This window comes from Trematomus bernacchii, unplaced genomic scaffold (assembly GCF_902827165.1).
Source record: "Trematomus bernacchii unplaced genomic scaffold, fTreBer1.1, whole genome shotgun sequence".
Taxonomy (NCBI): domain Eukaryota; kingdom Metazoa; phylum Chordata; class Actinopteri; order Perciformes; family Nototheniidae; genus Trematomus; species Trematomus bernacchii.
The window spans coordinates 1792653-1808285 of NW_022987728.1; positions in this window are offsets into that span (position 1 = coordinate 1792653).

The following is a 15633-nucleotide window of genomic DNA, read 5'->3' on the forward strand; positions in this document are numbered from 1 at the left end:
CCGGCGGGCCAGATCTAATAGTAATTAGAAATGATCCTGTGGGCCGAAATTAAATCCACCAAGGGCCTGATTTGGCCCCCGGGCCTTGAGTTTGACACATGTGGTTTAAGTATACATACGTACACAGACTATCGATCAAATACTGTCAGTGTGTCTGCAGCTGTGGAAAGAGACAGATGATGCAAAGTGATTGCTTACTGGTTTGATAACATGCAAAACACACACACACACACACACACACACACACACACACACACACACACACACACACACACACACACACACACACACACACACACACACACACACACACACAAACACACACCAGTATAAGCAGTACAAGGAACACACACTATATTCACTACAGGACGACACACAGCGGGCGGAGGATCAAGGAAACAAAGTGAGTGTATTTTCTTAAATTATATTATATATATCAAATTAAATCAAAGTATATTTATATAGCCCAATATCACACAAACAGTTGCCTCAGTGGGATTTACAGAATATTAAACATAGATGTAAAATACAGTTAAAATACTACAGCTTGATTTTTTTTACATTTCTTTTTTAAATAGAGATGAGATGTTTTATTAATATTTTTATTAGATGCTAACCCCTAACCCCAACACTTTTTAGATCATTTCTTCGTGGGTAATTATTTTGTGTTTTTGAAATATTTATCTATATACCATATACTCCCATCAACAGCTTGTCATTATGAGTTAGCTACGTTAGCATTCAACTCAAAACTCCATAAATCAGCAGGAATTATTTGTCATATTTTCACTATTTTAACTTGTTTTTCATCTCCCCCTCTATCCCTGCTCCTTGCCCAATTTGTCCGTCAACTCTTCCAACTCCTCCCTTCCTCCTCCCCTCTCTCCCCCCTACATATTGTCATTATGAGTTAGCTACGTTAGCATGCATCCAAAACCCCATAAAGCTGCAGGAATTCGTCCTAATTCTTCCTATTTTAACTTGTTTTTAATTTCTCCCCCTTTTCCCCCAGAGGTTATGTCCGTCAACTCTTCCAACGCCTCCCTTCCTCCTCCCCTCTCTCCTCCCTTCAGCTTCTATGGCACCATGCTACTATGCAACAATTCCCAAAGAGGCGTCATTAGCCTCACCGCCTACTTCCTCTCCCTCACCCTCCTCCTCCTCCCTCTTTGCATCCGAGTCGTGTATCTCGGTGTGCAGAAATGGCGCCAGCAACCCAACGCCATAATCTGCCACTCTGACGCCTTCACGTACAACATGGTCGCCACCGAGCTGATGAATATTCTTGGTTCTTGCCTCAGCTGCTGTGCCGCCTACACAGGTTTTAACATAATGATGAAGTTGGGGATGTGCCTTTTCCTCCTCAACTTCTTCGCTCAGCAGTATTTCCACGTGCTCACCTGTGTGGAGCGTTACCTGGCCGTCGTGCATCCAATCATCTTCCTGAAGCTGAGAGGAAACAGAGCAGTTCGGATCAGAAACGTCACCATTGTGTGCGTTTGGCTGCTTTGTTTTGGCTTCATGGCTGTCCTCAACTTGCCACAGGTCCAAATTACTGCCGTATCTTATTTGTGGACGTCCCTCTTTTTGTTTGTAATTCTTTTCTGCAGCCTTTCTGTCGTCTGGGTTCTGATTCGCCCAAAGCCGGGGGTTGGGAAGCGGGTTGATCGAACTAAAGTGAGGGCGCTTTACTCCATGATGGTCATACTGGGAGTGCTGGTTTTCAGATTCGGAAGCACCACCATCGGCTGGGTTCTGTATAACTCTGAGAATCTGGTGGTGGATGAAAAGTGTTTGGCCTGGTTCTGTATGACCTGGATGGGTTTGCCCGGCAGTTTGGTTTTACCGCTGCTCTACCTGCACAGGGCGGGAAAACTAAAGTGCTGCAGGAAAACTGATTCAGGATCAGATCAGAGCAGAGGTTAGACGCTCAGTGACATCCAAGGGTGTTGTTTTGGTCTTAAAGCCACCAATATAGTCTTGTTGCCAGACTCCTGTTGTTAACCCGGAAATATTGAGTACCCCAACGTTTTATGATAGAAATGTATAATTGGGTCCCCAGTACATAGAAACTGCCGAATGCTAACCTGCATATGTTGGGCAATTTGCACAATTAGCATAAGTTGGAGTGGTTTTGAGGCTTTTTGACGATGCCGAGTCCATTTTCGACATTAACAATGACAGTATTACCAGAAAGCAGCCATATTTGTATTCTCTGTTGTCTGATTTTGACTACCATGAGTAGTGTTGCAACCATTGGATATAGAGTGCACAAAACGAAAATTATTACCTCTACTGTGGACAATTTTTTTTTCTAGTAAATTAGCAATCTATCCAATCAAAATGATTGAGTCCCCTAAATCTTCAAAATGGACCCAAAATTCATCAAAATCAGCCCACCCGAAGTACAGATATTGGCATTTTCTGCTTAAAACTGCATTTTTTTATCCTTAAATTGTCAGAAATGGACTCAGCATCCTCAATTACCCCCAACACCACTCCAATAGTGTCCAAATCAGCCAAGCCATTTTTTTACCTATTGTCTGCTTATCATGGTTATTATTGCTAATTAACTTGTGCTAATTTTGCACATTTCCCAACATATGCAAGTTAGCATCCGGCAGTTTCTATGTGCCCGTACTATACATTTATAATATTAAACTATGGGGTCCTCAACATTTCCGGGTTCGCAACAGGACCCAACTGGCAATTAGAGAATTACTGAAAAGGCAAAAAAAGGTCAAGATTAGCAAAACTGTCTCGAATAAAGTTTGGTTTTATAGGCTGTTAGGGTTTTAAGGTAAAAGAGCAAAGCACTATAAATAGCAATAACAAATAAGAAAGGCTCGGTTAAACAGAGGTGTATAACATTGCATTAGTTAGATAACATAAAATGGCCTAAGTGTGTGATTTAGATAAAATATTTCGGGGAAATATACCGTTTTTTCCCAGTTTATCATTGAGATGTTTTCATAATAAACGCATAATGGGTTTTGTTATATCTCTGTGCTAGATTATATATTTGTTTAATATGTTTTTTTAACCATTACTAGCAACCAGAAAGTGCAACATGCTGATTATTTCCACCACTCGATTCATCAGAAGTTAGCATAAGATATGTTGTTTTTATTTATTTAAATCAACTATCATACAGCCGTTCTGTATCTCATGAAATGTCAATATGAGGCTCATGATTCAGGAAAATGATTTTATGAATTGTAAATATGTTGTATCTGTTTCTGCTTTAAAGGATGTTGTAAAGTATAATCACTATAGCTCAAACAACTTGTCTAACTGATCTCTATACGATCACTGTTTTTATTTCTGGCTCTTCTTCATGTGTCTGCGTTTAAACTGGATGTTATATTTCTGGATGGCAGCTGGAGATTTGCCCGACTCAATCTGCAGTGAAATGCATCGTAGTTGATTTTGCAAAAAGCCCTCCTCTGTCTCCTCCATACACATGTATTTATTTGGAGTTGATTTTTGGATAAGTGGTTTTGTAAAGAAGAGGAAGGAAGACCAGACAACCCTCCTGGATAAAGTGAGTTTCATTCATCCATCTGACCATGTTGGGTACCTGATTTCTTACTTTTTCGGAGACATTCGATCATATTACTGGGGTTTTATCTTGGTGACAGTGTCTGCTGGACTTATTTTAATACTTCTTTTGCAAATGCATGGTGCCACATCACATTTAAGACAAAAGGAAGGAGCATTTTGATGTAAAATATCTTCTTTAAACTTAAAAATATGCATTTATACCATAAATTAAATACGTCAAACTTTTCATTTGTTAGATTTATTACGGGGTGTGCAGGTGTTGCTGTTGTATTTTCTTCTATTTGCTTGTGAAACACTTTTGTAGTGTTTCTTTTGATAAAATATGATTTGATTATGTTGGAAATGTGGTCTTAGAGCATGAATCATATCCAGCTGTGCTACCAGGAGGAGGGGATGCATGTAGACATTGTGTTTAAATGGTTGTTAATATCAGTTAAAGTTCTGCATTAGAAATGTTAAAAATTGTGAATAAAAAATCTACAAAATTAAGCAAAAACATCATATTTTATTTCATGTTTTCATGCCAAAATCATAATTTGGAAAGTACGAAGCTGTTAAATAAAAGTAGTGAAGTAAAAATATGATGAAACCTTTACAAAGTTTACATTTTCAACTCACAGCCGGACAGGTGTTGTTCCACATCTCACCTGAGAGGAGCGCTACCTGGCTGTCATTGGTCCAGTCAGGTACCTGAGAAAAGTGGGACGAGTCTCAGCACTTGGCACTAATGTGCACTGTCCCTGTTAAATAAATGAATGAATACATCTCAGTGAATGGAAGTGAGAAATATAACCAAAAAAAAGTTTTAATATATAATATTTAAACATTTATGTGATTTAGTGAAAGAGTTGTTTGGTTGTTTTTCCTACTTTCCTTATCATTGGAAATTTGTGTTTTGTATGCAAATAACGACTATAGATGAAAACAATAAGTCCTTATCTTCTCTATTTCGCCGTAATACATTTATCATTAAATCGATAAAGAATCAGACCTAAAAGGGAATTGGTATTGATAAAATCGTATCGCTACTCGTATATTAACCACACTCTAATTTTGGCCTAATTTCGTGCAGGATCCATGTTAGAAATAATACATAATAATAGAATTGCATGCTTTTCAGGGGGTTTATTTGCACTAGGTAAAGCAAGGTTTCCTGCACACAGGTGGACAGGTGTTTGATTTGAATAAACACCGCTTTAAAGTCACAGCTCATTTGAATCATGTCAAACAACGAGGTCATTAAGTGCATTTCTGATAACTAATGGATATAATAAAAAAATATTAGGTTGCTGCAGTGATTTATGCTTGTAGTGAATTGTTTCTGAAGCTTTTTAAGACCCTTTCATTTATCTAGAAATGTACTAAATTAAAGGGGACCTATCATGCAAAATGCACTTGTGTACGTCTTTTCTACATGAATATGTGTCCCCGGTGTTCCAGGGAACTCACCAAGTGTCAGAAAACACAACCCTCTCTATTTTCCTCCATACCCAAATCTCTAAAAAAGGGGCTGCAACGGATCTGATAAAAACTGATCCAGATTTGAACACTGTCCTGACGTCAGGACGGTGGCGCTACGGCTATTGGGCCAACTCTCCACCTATCAGGGGAATGTGGGGTTGGGCCACGGCCGGCCATTGCCGCTCGAAAGCGCTGGAGACGCTGTAGTACATATGCCAGGCCTGTAAGTGGCGCTGTAGTCCGCCACAAAAGCAGCGAAGAAGACTTCCCGCGCATGGTTACCATGGTTACCCTTCTGTTTATTCTCCGCTGTGGATTTTTTTCTCCCTCCCCGAGGCAAGCGTTTGCTCCCGCTGCAATGCAATCCCTCCCCGTCTAGGCAAGCACTGTAATTCTCTCCGGTTAGTCCACCAGCAGATGACAAACACCCACCGCTCCGCCTCTTCCAAGGAACGAGGGGACCGTGCGGCAGAGTTTCAGTTTCAGTTTCTTTCGCCGGTCAAGATGTCCGTTAAAGTTTAAATCTTCCGGACAAAATTAGAAAAGTGCCGGTCAAAGGTCTTCTTTGTTATTTATTGAGCTTTAAAACAAATGAATAACGACTCTATAGGCCTATAATAATATAATAAAACACGGAGGACGGAGATCTATTTTTCTCCCCCTCTTCTGACTTGATCAGAGCACGGCTCCTCTCTCCTGCAGGGGGGCGTGGTCAGCTGCAGCTCACAGAATCAGTCCCCTGCAAAAACAGGGCTGGAGAACAGCAAATAGAGCGAAATGAGGCATGGCTAAAATGCATGATCTGTTTGGTATTTTGAAAACAGAAACGTGTAAATATACCTTATATAGGTATGGCCCTACAATATATCATTTAAATATAGCATGATAGGTCCACTTTAAATAAGAAGAATAAATAATAATTTTGAAATGATTTATTATAACACCATCATGTTAATATGTGCACTATTTAATACAAATCCAGTAAAACAAATATATGTTTGTCTTCAAATGATGGAATAAATGTACTCTACCATTACTTTTAAATGTGTTTGTGTGCAGTCTGTTTAAGTCAGGGGTGTCAAACTCAAATACAAAGTGGGCCAAAATAAAAAATCGGTACTAGTCGAGGGCCGGACTGGTTCAATGTTTATTGCAGAACGTATTGAAATGAACATATTGCATATATTAAACCTGGAACTAACAAAGCTTAAATGATTGCCTATAAAAACAACATGAAACATTAAATAATCAGTTGCATTCATTTTTTATGGCTCTATCTGCAGCTTTTCCGGAGTCATTTCTTATGATTACATTTTCCACAGGCCAACAACAGCTTAAAAAAAACAATTTCCCTCAAAGAAAAAACCAAACATGTCCTGTTGTCGTGAGAGAAAAAGTGCAGAAGGAAACATCCATGTAAACTCAGTGTGCTGCTCTGTGATGCTAGTTCAAACCAGATACTTGGCATCTCATCTTGGGTGCAAGTTCATCAATGTTTGGGGTCAGGCTCTGAGCTGAGGAGACCCTCAGGATGGAGTGAAGGTGTGCGTGCAATATACCGGCGGGCCAGATCTAATAGTAATTAGAAATTATCCTGTGGGCCGAAATTAAATCCACCAAGGGCCTGATTTGGCCCCCAGGCCTTGAGTTTGACACATGTGGTTTAAGTATAAACACAGACTATCGATCAAATACTGTCAGTGTGTCTGCAGCTGTGGAAAGAGACAGATGATGCAAAGTGATTGCTTACTGGTTTGATAACATGCAAAACACACACACACACACACACACACACACACACACACACACACACACACACACACACACACACACACACACACCACACACACACACACACACATATACACACACACACACACACACACACACACACACACATACACACACACATACACACACATACACACACATACACACACAAACACACACCAGTATAAGCAGTACAAGGAACACACACTATATTCACTACAGGACGACACACAGCGGGCGGAGGATCAAGGAAACAAAGTGAGTGTATTTTCTTAAATTATATTATATATCAAATTAAATCAAAGTATATTTATATAGCCCAATATCACACAACCGCCTCAGTGGGATTTACAGAATATTAAACATAGATGTCAAATATAGTTAAAATACTACAGCTTGATTTTTCTTACATTTCTTTTTTAAATAGAGATGAGATGTTTTATTAATATTTTTGTTAGATGCTAACCCCTAACCCCAACACTTTTTAGATCATTTCTTCGAGGGTAATTCTTTTGTGTTTTTGAAATATTTATCTATATACCATATACTCCCATCAACAGCTTGTCATTATGAGTTAGCTACGTTAGCATTCAACTCAAAACTCCATAAATCAGCAGGAATTATTTGTCATATTTTCACTATTTTAACTTGTTTTTCATCTCCCCCTCTATCCCTGCTCCTTGCCCAATATGTCCGTCAACTCTTCCAACTCCTCCCTTCCTCCTCCCCTCTCTCCCCCCTACATATTGTCATTATGAGTTAGCTACGTTAGCATGCATCCAAAACCCCATAAAGCTGCAGGAATTCGTCCTAATTCTTCCTATTTTCACTATTTTAACTTGTTTTTAATTTCTCCCCCTTTTCCCCCACAGTTATGACCGTCAACTCTTCCAACGCCTCCCTTCCTCCTCCCTTCAGCTTCTATGGCACCATGCTACTATGCAACAATTCCCAAAGAGGCGTCATTAGCCTCACCGCCTACTTCCTCTCCCTCACCCTCCTCCTCCTCCCTCTTTGCATCCGAGTCGTGTATCTCGGTGTGCAGAAATGGCGCCAGCAACCCAACGCCATAATCTGCCACTCTGACGCCTTCACGTACAACATGGTCGCCACAGAGCTGATGAATATTCTTGGTTCTTGCCTCAGCTGCTGTGCCGCCTACACAGGTTTTAACATAATGATGAAGCTGGGGATGTGCCTTTTCCTCCTCAACTTCTCCGCTCAGCAGTATTTCCACGTGCTCACCTGTGTGGAGCGTTACCTGGCCGTCGTGCATCCAATCATCTTCCTGAAGCTGAGAGGAAACAGACCAGTTCGGATCAGAAACGTCACCATTGTGTGCGTTTGGCTGCTTTGTTTTGGCTTCATGGCTGTCCTCAGCTTGCCACAGGTCCAAATTACTGCCGTATCTTATTTGTGGACGTCCCTCTTTTTGTTTGTGATTCTTTTCTGCAGCCTTTCTGTCGTCTGGGTTCTGATTCGCCCAAAGCCGGGGGTTGGGAAGTGGGTTGATCGAACTAAAGTGAGGGCGCTTTACTCCATGATGGTCATACTGGGAGTGCTGGTTTTCAGATTCGGAAGCACCACCATCGGCTCGGCTCTGTATCACTCTGAGAATCTGGTTTTGGATGAAAAGTGTTTGGCCTGGTTCTGTATGACCTGGATGGGTTTGCCCGGCAGTTTGGTTTTACCGCTGCTCTATCTGCACAAGGCGGGAAAACTAACGTGCTGCAGGAAAACTGATTCAGGATCAGATCAGAGCAGAGGTTAGACGCTCAGTGACATCCAAGGGTGTTGTTTTCGTCTTAAAGCCACCAATATAGTCTGTTGCCAGACTCCTGTTGTTAACCCGGAAATATTGAGTACCCCAACGTTTTATGATAGAAATGTATAATTGGGTCCCCAGTACATAGAAACTGCCGAATGCTAACCTGCATATGTTGGGCAATTTGCACAATTAGCTTAAGTTGGAGTGGTTTTGAGGCTTTTTGACGATGCCGAGTCCATTTCCGACATTAACAATGGCAGTATTACCAGAAAGCAGCCATATTTGTATTCTCTGTTGTCTGATTTTGACTACCATGAGTAGTGTTGCAACCATTGGATATAGAGAGCACAAAACGAAAATGATTACCTTTACTGTGGACAATCTTTTTTTCTAGTAAATTAGCAATCTGTCTAATCAAAATGATTGAGTCCCCTAAATCTTCAAAATGGACCCAAAATTCATCAAAATCAGCCCACCCGAAGTACAGATATTGGCATTTTCTGCTTAACACTAATTTTTTTTATCCTTAAATTGTCAGAAATGGACTCAGCATCCTCAATTACCCCCAACACCACTCCAATAGTGTCCAAATCAGCCAAGCCATTTTTTTACCTATTGTCTGCTTATCATGGTTATTATTGCTAATCAACTTGTGCTAATTGTGCACATTTCCCAACATATGCAAGTTAGCATCCGGCAGTTTCTATGTGCCCGTACTATACATTTATAATATTAAACTATGGGGTCCTCAACATTTCCGGGTTCGCAACAGGACTCTATGAGATGGCAATTAGAGAATTACTGAAAAGGCAAAAAAAGGTCAAGATTAGCAAAACTGTCTCGAATAATGTTTGGTTTTATAAGCTGTTAGGGTTTTAAAGTAAAAGAGCAAAGCACTAAAAATAGCAATAACAAATAAGAAAGGCTCGGTTAAACAGAGGTGTATAACATTGCATTAGTTCAATAACATAAAATGGCCTAAATGTGTGATTTAGATCAAATATTTGGCGAAATATACCGTTTTTTTCCAGTTTATCATTGAGATGTTTTCATAATAAACGCATAATGGGTTTTATTATATCTCTGTGCTACTATATATGTGTTTAATATGTTGTTTTTTACCATTCCTAGCAACCAGAAAGTGCAACATGCTGATTATTTCCACCACTCTATTCATCAGAAGTTAGCATAAGATATGTTGTTTTTATTTATTTAAATCAACTATCACACAGCCGTTCTGTATCTTATGAAATGTCAATATGAGGCTCATGATTCAGGAAAAATGATTTTATGAATTGTAAATATGTTGTATCTGTTTCTGCTTCAAAGGATGTTGTAAAGTATAATCTCTATAGCTCAAACAACTTGTCTAACTGATCTCTATACGATCACTGTTTTTATTTCTGGCTCTTCTTCATGTGTCTGCGTTTAAACTGGATGTTATATTTCTGGATGGCAGCTGGAGATTTGCCCGACTCAATCTGCAGTGAAATGCATCGTAGTTGATTTTGCAAAAAGCCCTCCTCTGTCTCCTCCATACACATGTATTTATTTGGAGTTGATTTTTGGATCAGTGGTTTTGCAAAGAAGAGGAAGGAAGACCAGACAACCCTCCTGGATAAAGTGAGTTTCATTCATCCGAACATGTTGGGTACCTGATTTCTTACTTTTTCGGAGACATTCGATCATATTACTGGGTCTTTATCTTGGTGACAGTGTCTGCTGGACTTATTTTAATACTTATTTTGCAAATGCATGGTGCCACATCACATTTAAGACAAAAGGAAGGAGCATTGTGATGTAAAATATCTTCTTTAAACTTAAGAATATGCATTCATACCATAAATTAAATACGTCAAACTTTTAATTTGTTAGATTTATTACGGGGTGTGCAGGTGTTGCTGTTGTATTTTTTTGTGTCTGCTTGTGAAACACTTTTGTAGTGTTTCTTTTGATAAAATATGATTTGATTATGTTGAAAATGTGGTCTTAGAGCATGAATCATATCCAGCTATCCTGTGCTACCAGGAGGAGGGGCTTCATGTAGACATTGTGTTTAATTTGTTTTAATATTAGTAAAAGTTGGATTGGAAAAGCTTAAAATTGTGAATAAAAAACCTACAAAATTAAGCAAAAACATCATATTTTATTTCATGCCAAAATCATAATTTGGAAAGTACTACGCTGTTAAATAAAAGTAGTGAAGTAAAAATATGATGAAACCTTTACAAAGTTTACATTTTCAACTCACAGCCGGACAGGTGTTGTTCCACATACCTGAGAGGAGCGCTACCTGGCTGTCATTGGTCCAGTCAGGTATCTGAGAAAAGTGGGCGGAGCCTCAGCACTTGGTGTGTTTGGTTTATCTCCCTTATTTTCCCACAATGCAATTTTCCACCCTTTTATACATCTATGTGGCCGTTTCTCAATGTCGAGTATACCAGAGCCACTATTTCAAGTATACTACGTCATCGAGTGGCGCCGAATGCTGGGCATTTAACATGCATTTAAACAGTCCTTCGGCGCCACTCGATGACGTAGTATACTTGAAAGGCCTGTCACTTCTTTCTAGTTCTTTACACTCTGAGGGGACAGAGACAGGGTGGACCAATCAAAGAGGAGGGCTTTCCAGTTTCAACTGGCTGTAATAACTGGAACTCTGAAATAAATGTATAGATGATCAGAATTATACAGATTATGGGATGTTATTGCACACACTACTTTGTTTACTGGAGTTAAAGTTAACTCCTCAAAGTAACCAACACTAATGTAGTGCCTGAACAAATCCAAAAAGTCGTGTTTTCTTACTGCATGTAAACAAAAGTTAATAAATAGTTGAACACTCTTTTTTTTAAGATGCATGCTGGGAGTTGCAGTCCATTTTCCTTTTTGTACTTGAAGTTGAATGAGCAAAAGATGAGTCACCATGATGGTTAAGTGAACTCTTCACCGTCCGGTTGGGACTAAGTGTGATTTGCAAGTTGTTCAGGTATTAAAATAACACAAAACACACAGAGACATGTTGGGTCTTAATCATTTGAATGAGTTAACGTTTTAAGTTTCAACTCATTTGAATCCACTTTAATGGAAAAATTAAGGAAAAGAACAGCGAAGTGTTATGGTATGGCTCTTTTTAATCCTCTTTATACATATTTACCTTGCTTTCCTTTTGTATTTTGTATTAATGCATTTATGTCTCATCTTTAAAAGTGTAACATAAAACAAATTAAGCTCTCCTCGCTCTGTTGGAGTGTCTTTAAACAAACACTGTCCTGGAGATGATCCTGAATTTGCCTTCGAAACGCTGACAGAAATAATAGTTTTTCCAACATGCAAAAATCACGCAGTCACCCGTCTTGTCACACACACACATACAAAAAGTGTTACAGTATATAAAGACAAGACACCAGTGTTTCTGAGGAGACGCTGAGACAGAAGGACCAGAGACTCAAACACTGATGATGAGGTTAGTGTTCTCTAAAACGATATAATATGTTTAATTAATATCTCATTGTATTTTAAAGTTTCAGTTCTGGTGTTTATCATCTTCAAATATGTTGAGTTTTTCACACAGATTCTCTAAATGGGCTAAAACAGGGATTTTAATACTGCTTTTATTTTTATTTCATAAAATACACAACAAATATAATTTATAAATATAGAAATTATTTATATTTCAATAATGAATTCCATGTGATTTCAATATGTTGTCTTTTTTTAAGTTTGTAAGGTCCTAAAAATTAAAGGCATTGGTACAATATTCAGATTGAATTATAACAATAAACACCTCATTATTATTTACTCTTCATTTAATACATATTTTAATATTATTTATATGTATTCAATTTATAAATATTTTATTCAATAATTTGTTTTGTATTAAACTTAATTCATTAGTAGTAAATATTTAAAAATGTTAAATATTTTTACTTTTATTTATTCTTGAATTGAGCATCTTTCCCCCGGGACAGAAATGATTTAAAAAAAAAAACCTCTCTTTTTCCTTCGCCCCCTTCTCTCCTCTTCTTCAGCGCCATGGACGCCAACACCTCTTCCTCCCAGAACTCCTCCCAAACCCCCTCCTCCTGCTTCAGTTCTCCTCCTGGTTCCTCCATCTTCGCCGTCTTCACCGTCACCAACCTCCTCCTCCTGCTCCCTCTCTCCACCTTCATCCTGGGCTTCGGGCTTCGGGTTTCTGCGCTGGAGGAAGCAACGCCCGGCGGCCATGAATCCTTTGGACGTCTTCACCTTCCACATGGTGGTCATGGAGCTCTTCGGCATGTCCTCCTCCGTCACTTGCTTCACTGGCGCCTACAAAAACCACCAAAACATGGTCAAGGTGGGGTGCAACATGTTCGCCATCACCTCCTGTGTGAAGATGTTCTTCCACGTGCTGACATGTATGGAGCGCTACATGGCCGTGGTTCACCCGCTCACCTACAGAAACCTGAGTAAATCGGGCGGGGTTATGATCAGAAACATCTGCGTGGGGTTTGTTTGGTTCCTTCTCGCCGGGTTGATCGCGTTAAGGCTTCAAATGGGCAATCATTTCAACATGATTCTGTTTTTCTGCAATCTGGTTTTGTCGTTGATCGTCAGCTCTTTCTGCAACATCTCCGTTGTCCGCGTGCTGAATCGTGCAGGGCCGGGGGAAGAAGGTGCGAACGCGGGAAAGACGGATACATTAAAGCAGAAGGCGCTCGTCACAATCACGGCTATAATGGCGGTTCTGTTGGTGAGGTTTAGTGGGAATCTGATTTGTTTGTCTCTGGGGTCGTCTCACGTGTTGAGCAGCTACGACACATGTGTTGTTTTAACATCCGGAGTCTGGTTCTGTCTGCCCAGCAGTTATGTGCTGCCGCTGCTGTTCCTGCACAGAGCGGAAAAACTACCGTGTTTGAAATACAACAAGAATTAATTTGGGATCGGGAATCGGGCTGAAGGAGCATTATAGTTGCTCAGAGGTTAAATCTCAGACCATGGAGCAATGTTTTGCAAACTGCGGGAAACCAAAGTTGCATGACATTCTCCGTGCCTCTTTTACTTTTTTATCTTGTCTTTATTTATATGTAACCTTAAAGGGGATCTATCATGCAAAATGCACTTTTGTAAGTCTTTTATACATGAATATGTGTCCCCGGTGTTCCAGGGAACTCACCAAGTCTCAGAAAACACAACCCTCTCTATTTTCCTCCATACCCAAATCTCTAAAAAAGGGGCTGCAACGGATCTGATAAAAACTGATCCAGATTTGAACACTGTCCTGACGTCAGGACGGTGGCGCTACGGCTATTGGGCCAACTCCACCAATCAGGAGGAGACAGCCACGGCCATTGCCGTTCGAAAGCGCTGGAGACGCTGTAGTACATATGCCAGGCCTGTAGGTGGTGCTGTTTTCACTGAACCTGCCCTTGCAAAAACAGAGCTAAAAAATGTCAAATTGAGCAAAATGAGGCATGGCTAAAATGCATGATCTGTTTGGTATTTTGAAAAAACTATATTATTCAAATATAGCATGATAGGTCCACTTTAAACACTGTTATGCACTTGAAATGTATGTATAAAGTGATTTATTTTTATTTTTCCCAATCCTTTATCTCATCACAATTGAGCATATACAGATGGAGCATCTTATTTCAGACTCCAGCATACTGCTTCCTGCCTACTACCAGCCAGTTACCTGCCTAAGACCTGCCAAAGACCAGTATCTGGGAATGTTAAGCCCTCCCACTATTTTCCAAGAGGGCGTTGCCAGATTTTCAATTTCAGGATTTAACCAGGAGATGGCGCTATATATTAAATAACTATGGCCAAACTAAGACTTAGTTTTTCACAAGAGAAAATGCAGATATTATATAAAAAACTAAAGTTAAAATCTTGTTTTTAAGCAATAAAAACACTTGAGTGAGGCTTTCATAAATTGCATTGAGCTGACGCTTTTATCCAAAGCGACTTACTATTTAATAAATTATAAATGATTATTCATAACAAATATGAGTGATGTGTGATTATTATTCATGCTATATACTGATATAGGGCTAAGTAAGCAATCAATCCTGCAAATTAACCCTTAGTTGTTCAATATATTTATTCAGACAATGTGAGTAGAAATACAGAAATTCTGCTCCCACCTAAGGCCAACGTTGCAATATTACAACATTTCCCTAAAAACTTACCAAAACGTAAACATTTTTAAAACTCTTTCATTTCTGCTCCAGAGGCCAGGGGTTAAATTGGGCTCTGTTAGAAGGTGCGACGAGGGAGGGGGGAGAGAGTTAGACGCTCGTGAATTGTCAACGGGGGGGGTTGACATCAGAGCATCGTCCTATGGGCTTAGCCCCGGACAGGTACAACAGGTATTCACTCAGAGGGGGGTAGGTACTAAATGCCACCCATTTACATGTAGGCAAACAAAATCAACATACAGTAGGGGGGTGGGGGATGGTGAACGGTATGGTCAATGTTTGTAAACACAATCCCCAGGATGTGTCCTTATCAAACCAAAATAGAAAATGCAGATATTACACTCAGACATTGGAAAAGTCTATGTTAAAAAGCCTCAGTCATGTTCAGCTATGTTACTATTTATAATGTTATTGTTGTTACAACAGAAGATGTTTTTCTTTATATTGAAGTTAAATGCATCAATCTGGTGCACTTTGAAGTCAAAATTAAGAGATTTATGGATACCGCTGGAAAAAGCTGTATGTGAAAGTTTAAATCTTCTAAAATAAACACCTATGCATTTGAAAAGCAATATAAATCACAGTTAGTATACAATAGGCTTTAAAAGCACCATCGATAACCATTGCCCTTCTCCAAACATTGGACCTCATGAGCCAGAAATGAGATGTTCTGGTTCATCTTGGTAAAGATCTTTGACCCATACTCTTTAAAACGTTTTTAACAATTAAAAACGTTCCACTATAACACTGAGGTCCTAGGACATCCTTACCCCTATTTGGAACCAAATAAAATAGATTACTATCAGATTTAATGATTTTAAATGAATCATTTCAACTCATTCTCTACAAAGTATTCATCCTTGGTTAGAAAGGAATAAAGCTGCG